This window comes from Carlito syrichta, unplaced genomic scaffold (assembly GCF_000164805.1).
Source record: "Carlito syrichta isolate Samal-C Ts95f unplaced genomic scaffold, Tarsius_syrichta-2.0.1 Scaffold309491, whole genome shotgun sequence".
NCBI lineage: Eukaryota > Metazoa > Chordata > Mammalia > Primates > Tarsiidae > Carlito > Carlito syrichta.
This window is the reverse complement of record NW_007253587.1, coordinates 73,929-79,687: the sequence shown is the minus strand read 5'-3', so window position 1 is coordinate 79,687 and position 5,759 is coordinate 73,929. Positions and strand designations below refer to the sequence as shown.

Here is a 5,759-nt window from a genome sequence, read left to right as displayed (position 1 = left end):
AGGCAATTCACTCACCTCAGCCTCTCAAAGTGCTGGGATTACAGGCTGAGCCACCGAGCCTGGCCAATTTTTCTTGATTTATTGTAGAGATGAGGTCTTGCCAAATTGCCCAGGCTGGTCTCAAACGTACGAACTCAGGCAATCCACTCACCTCAGCCTCCCAAAATGCTGGGATTGCAGGCTGAGCCACCATGCCTGGCCTACAATGTGCTTTCTAAGGAAGGTATTCGTTTTTATGCAAAATCAAACACCAGATTTCTTTGGTCTCTTCCATAGGACTGATTTTCGGAGCACAGAAAAGGAGATTTGATTGTTTAATCAGCACATGATAAAGTTGTCAGCTTTGTGAAGTTTTTAAGAGTGGAGTTTGAACACATTTCTGTGTCATCAAAGGTAGGGACTTTTTTTTTAATTACTCAATAAATTGAAATTTGTTCTTTTAACCAGGACTTCTTTAGAATGACAGCTTTAGTTTTTTTCAGTTGCTTCTTTGTATGACCTGAAGAAACCATATAGTTTGATATTCAGTATGAGTTCTGAATCTAGGATAGGGATTGGCAAATTGTTTCTGCAAAAGGTTAGGTAGGGAATACGAGGAGGACCCAAAAAAAACCCAGAATTATCTTTTTTTTTTTTTTTTTTTTTTTGCGAGTGAGCCCCTTGTAGTATAGGCTCCCCCCGCTTGGTAAGCATTTTAGGAACCCATCAGCATCAATGTACCAGCTAGCATAGTTATAAAAGCCTGTGTTCAACTTCAGAGATTTTTTTTTTTTTTTTTTTTGATGATTCTTTCAACACGTTTGCTCATTTCAGGATGGGTGATTTATGAACACACCTGCCTACACCGCACTGGGTGTTCAGCAATTTTTGGCCAAAACTGGCATGACCTTCATGCCCAACCTCCTTATTTACCCATTCTCACCCCAAGCAACTTTTTTTTTGTTTCGCCGGATGAAAAAGATCCTCAAAGGGAAACTTTTTCCTGATGTGGAAGAGGTGAAACAAAAAACAGCAGAAGCACCAAAAGGCATCAGAATTGATGAGTTCAAAAACTGTTCTGAGCAGTGGAAAATGTCTTGATAGGTGTATTGCATCAAACAGAGAGGACCTGAAGGTGACTAAAGTTCAAACATGTAAGAATAAATACACAATTTTTATAAATAAATTCTGGGTTTTTGGGGTCCATCCCTCATATTCTTTATCGATTCTTCACTGATGGATATGTAGGTTGATTCCTTTCCTTGGCTAGTGTGACTAATGCTACAATGAACATGGGAGTGCAGGCATCTCTATGAGATACTGATTTCATTTCCTTTGGATATATACCAGAGTGGGATTGCTGGGTCATATCCTAAAACTTTTTAGTTTTGATGTAGCCTTTTTGTGTGTGTGTGTGCTTTTGTAGAATGAGATTTTGGTATGATATCCTAAAACTTGTGCCAAGGCCAATATGAAAGATATTTTCCCCTATGTATTGTTCTAGGAGTTTTATACTTCTGGTCTTATGTTTATATCTTTAATCCATTTTTAGTTTATTTTTCTTTAAAATGTGAAATAAGGGTCGAGTTGCATTCTTCAGCATGTAGCTGGCCAGTTTTCCCACTATTTAAGAGACTATCCTTTTCCCATTGCATGATCTTGGCACCTTTGTTCAAAGATGAGTTGACCATGAATTTAGATTTAGTGAATTTAGATCTATTTCTAAGCTCTTTGTTCTTCTATTTGTCTGTGTTTTTAAACCAATACCATGTTGTTTTCATTACTTACAGCTTTGTAGTAAAATTTGAGATCAGGTAGTATAATGCCTCCAGGTTCAGTATTTGCTTAAGATTGCTTTGGGGTATTTGGGGTCTCTTCGGTTCCATACAATTTTTTTTTTTTTAAGAGATGGAGTTTTGCTGTGTTGCCCATGCTGGAGTACAGTTGCTATTCTCAGGTATGAGCGTAACACACTGCAACCTCAAACTTCTTGCCTCAAGCGGTCCTCCCATCTCAACCTCCTAAGTAACTGGGACGATAGGTGCATGCCACAACTTCTGGCTTCATGCACATTTTAGGCCTGCTTTTTTTTTTTTAATTTCTGTAAAAATTTCACTGACAGTTTGATAAGGATTCATAGAATCTGTTGATTGTTTTAGGTATAATGATTACTAACAATTTTAACAGTATCAATTGTACTCTTCATCTTTAATTGTACTAAAATTAAAATTTGAAATTTTTTTTTTTTTTTTGAGTTGAAGTCTCACTCTGTCGCCCAGACTGGAGTGCAGTGGCCGCTCCCGGCCACCACAGCCTCGACCTGCTGGGCTCCGCGATCCTTCCGCCTCAGTCTTCCGAGTAGCCGGAATTACAGGCACACGCTACCAGGCCCAGCTAATTTTTTGATTTATTGTAGAGATGAGGTCTCGCCTGCCCAGGCTGGTCTCGAACCTGCAATTTGAAATTTTTTAAAAAACAAAGCTGGGCTCAGTGTGGCTCAGCCTGTAATCCCACGCCTTGGGAGGCTGAGGTGAGTGGATTGCCGGAGCCCACGGGTTCGAGACCCGCCTGGGCAACTTGGTGAGACCTCATCTCTACAATAAATAAAAAAAAATTAGCCAATGTGGTAGCACGCACCTGTAGTTCCAGCTACTTGGAAGGCTGAGGCAGAAGGATCGTCAGAGCCCCAGCAAGTCGAGGCTGTCGTGGCCGGGAGCAGCCACTGCACTCCAGTCTGGGTGACAGAGTGAGACTCCAACTCAAAAAACAAAAACAAAAAACAATTTTAACAAATTCACAAACATAGGTTATCTTCCCATTTATTTGCATCTTTAATTTCTTTCATCAATGTTTGTAATTTTCAGTGTAAATCTTTTACATCCTTGCTTAAATTTCTCTAAGTTTTTTTTTTATTTTCTTGTAAATAAGGTTGTTTTCTTGATTTCTTTTTCATATAGTTCATTGTTAATGTATACAGTTACTACTAATTTTTGAATTTTGATTTTATATAATTACTTAATTTGTTTATTATTTCTAACAGTTTTTTACTAGAGTCTTTAGGATTTTCTGTATAAAAGATCTTATCATCTACAAACAGACAGTTTCACTTATCCCTTTCCTATTTGGATCCCTTTTATTTCTTTTTCTTGCCTAATTGCTCTGACTAGGACTTCCAGTGCTATATTGAATAAAATTGGTGTGAGTTAGCATTCTTGTCTTGTTTCTAATCTTGAAGGGAAAACTTCCATTTTTTTCAACATTGAGTATGATGTTATCTGTGTGCTTGTGATATATGACTTTTATTGTGCTGACGTATATTCCTTCTGTACCTAATTTTTTAAAAAGTTTTTACCAGCCAGGTGCGGTGGCTCAAGCCTATAATCCCAGCACTTTGGGAGGCCAAGGCGAGAGGATTGCCTGAGCCCGTGAGTTCGAGACCAGCCTGGGCAACATGGCGAGACCTTGTCTCTACAATAAACCAAAGAAATTAGCTGGGTGTGGTAGCGTGCGCCTGTAGTTCCAGCTACTTGAAAGGCTGAGGTGGAAGGATCGCCAGTGCCCAAAAGGTTGAGGCTGCGGTGGCCAGGAGCATGCCAGTGCACTCCAGCCTGGGCAATAGAGTGAGACTCCATCTCCAAAAAATAATAATAATAATAAGTTTTTATCATGAGAAGAGAATACATTTTGTCTGATTTTTTTTTTCTCCATCTATTGAGGTGGATCATATGGTTTCTGTCCTTCCATCTGTAAATGTGGCATATCACACTAATTGACTTGAATATGTTGAAACATCCTTGCATCCTACTTGATCATGGTGAATGATCCTTACAGTGTACTGCTGAGATCAGTTGACCCCTTGAATAAAGAGGGGCTGGAATGCTGACCCCCACCACAGTCAAAAATCCACATATAACTTTCAGCTCCCCAAAACCTTAACTACTAATAGTGTACTGTTGACTGGAAGCCTTACCAATAACATGAGCAATCAACACATTTTCACACTATATGTATTCTATACTGTACTTTTTTTTTTTGAGTTGGAGTCTCACTCTATCACCCAGACTGGAGTGCAGTAGCCGTTCCTGGCCACCACAGCCTCGACCTGCTGGGCTCCTGCGATCCTTCGCCTCAGCCTTCCAAGTAACTGAAACTACAGGTACGCGCTACCATGCCCAGCTAATTTTTGATTTATTATAGAGATGAAGTCTCACCAAGTTGCCCAGACAGGTCTCGAACCTGCAGGCTCAGGCAATCCACTCACCTCAGCCTCCCAAAACACTGGGATTACAGGCTGAGCCACCGAGCCTGGCCTGTATTGTTATAATAAAATAAAGAAAATGTTATTAAAATCATAGGAGGGCTGGGTGCAGTGGCTTACACCTGTAATCCCAGCACTTTGGGAAGTGGAGGCAAGAGTATTGCGTGAGCCCAGGAGTCTGAGACCAGCCTGGGCAACTTGGCGAAACCTCGTCTCCACAATAAATCAAAAATTAGCCAGGCGTGGTGGTACGCACCTGTAGTCCCAGCCACTTGAGAGACTGAGGCAGAAGACAGAAGGATCGCCTGAGCCCAGCAGGTGAAGGGTGCAGTGGCCATGAGCATGCAAATGCACTCCAGCCTGGGCGACAGAGTGAGACTCTGACTCAAAAATAAAAAAATCATAAGGAAGAGAAAATATATTTACTAGTCATTAAGTGGAAGTGGGTCATCATAAAAGTCTTCGTCTTCTTCATCTTCTTGATGAAAAGGCTGAGGAAGAGGAAGAAGAAGAGGTTTTAGTCTTGTTGTCTTACGGTAGCAGAGTTGGATGAAAATCCACATAAAATTGGACCCACATAGTTCAAGCCTGCTTTGTTGAGTGGTCAACTTGTAAGAAGTTGGTAATATTTTAATAGAAATATTGAATCAGTAGAAACACCAGGTTTCAGATACACAAGGCCAAAAAAACTAATGATGCCAGATAGACTGGAGTGCAGTAGCAAGCTCCCAGCCACCACAGCCTCGACCTGCTGGGCTCAGGTGATCCTTCCGCCTTAGCATTCCAAGTAGCTGGAACTACAGGTGTGTGCTACCATGGTGGACTGATATTTTGATTTATTGTAGAGACGAGATCTCACCATGTTGCCCAGGCTGGTCTCGAACCTGTGGGCTCAGGCAATCCTCTCACCTCAGCCTCCCAAAGTGCTGGGATTATAGACACGAGCCACCGCACCCAGCCAGATACTGAATTTCTATGGCACTGTTCTTTGAACACCCCAGCAGGAATAAACTGCTGCATGCAGATAACATGTAGTGCAAGTTGTTGACAATTTTTATTTGTGTGCTCATCTTTATTGGCCTGTAATTTTCTTTTTCTTTCTTTTTTTTTTTTTAATTAAAGATAGGATCTTAGCCAAGCTCAGTGGCTCAGACTGTAAACCCAGCACTTTGGGATGCCGAGGCGTGTGGATTGCCTGAGCCAGCAGGTTCGAGACCTGCCCAGGCAACTTGGCAAGACCTTGTATCTACAATAAATCAAAAAAATTAGGCCAGGCTCAGTGGCTCAACCTGTAATCCCAGGACTTTGGGAGACCGAGGTGAGTAGATTGCCTGAGCCCACGGGTTTGAGACCCACCCAGGCAACTTGGCGAGACCTCGTCTCCACAATAAATCAAAAATTAGCCGGGCGGGTTGTGCGTGCCTGTTGTTCTGGCTACTTGGAAGACTGAGGAGGAAGGATTGCCGGAGCCCAGCAGGTTGAGGCTGCAGTGGCCAGGAGCGGCCACTGTACTCCAGTCTGG

The 5,759-nt window shown here is 41.8% G+C and overlaps 1 protein-coding gene across 2 annotated transcripts in view; it reads left to right on the top strand.

Moving 5' to 3' along the window:
- Window positions 1–5,759, top strand: part of ZNF331 (zinc finger protein 331) — a 48,974-nt gene that overhangs the window by 9,083 nt on the left and 34,132 nt on the right. For both annotated transcript variants that reach the window (XM_008067369.2, XM_021717252.1), the window contains exon 4: window positions 277–393. The gene's annotated coding sequence lies outside the window, so the exon portion shown is untranslated. The remainder of the gene's footprint in view (window positions 1–276; window positions 394–5,759) is intronic.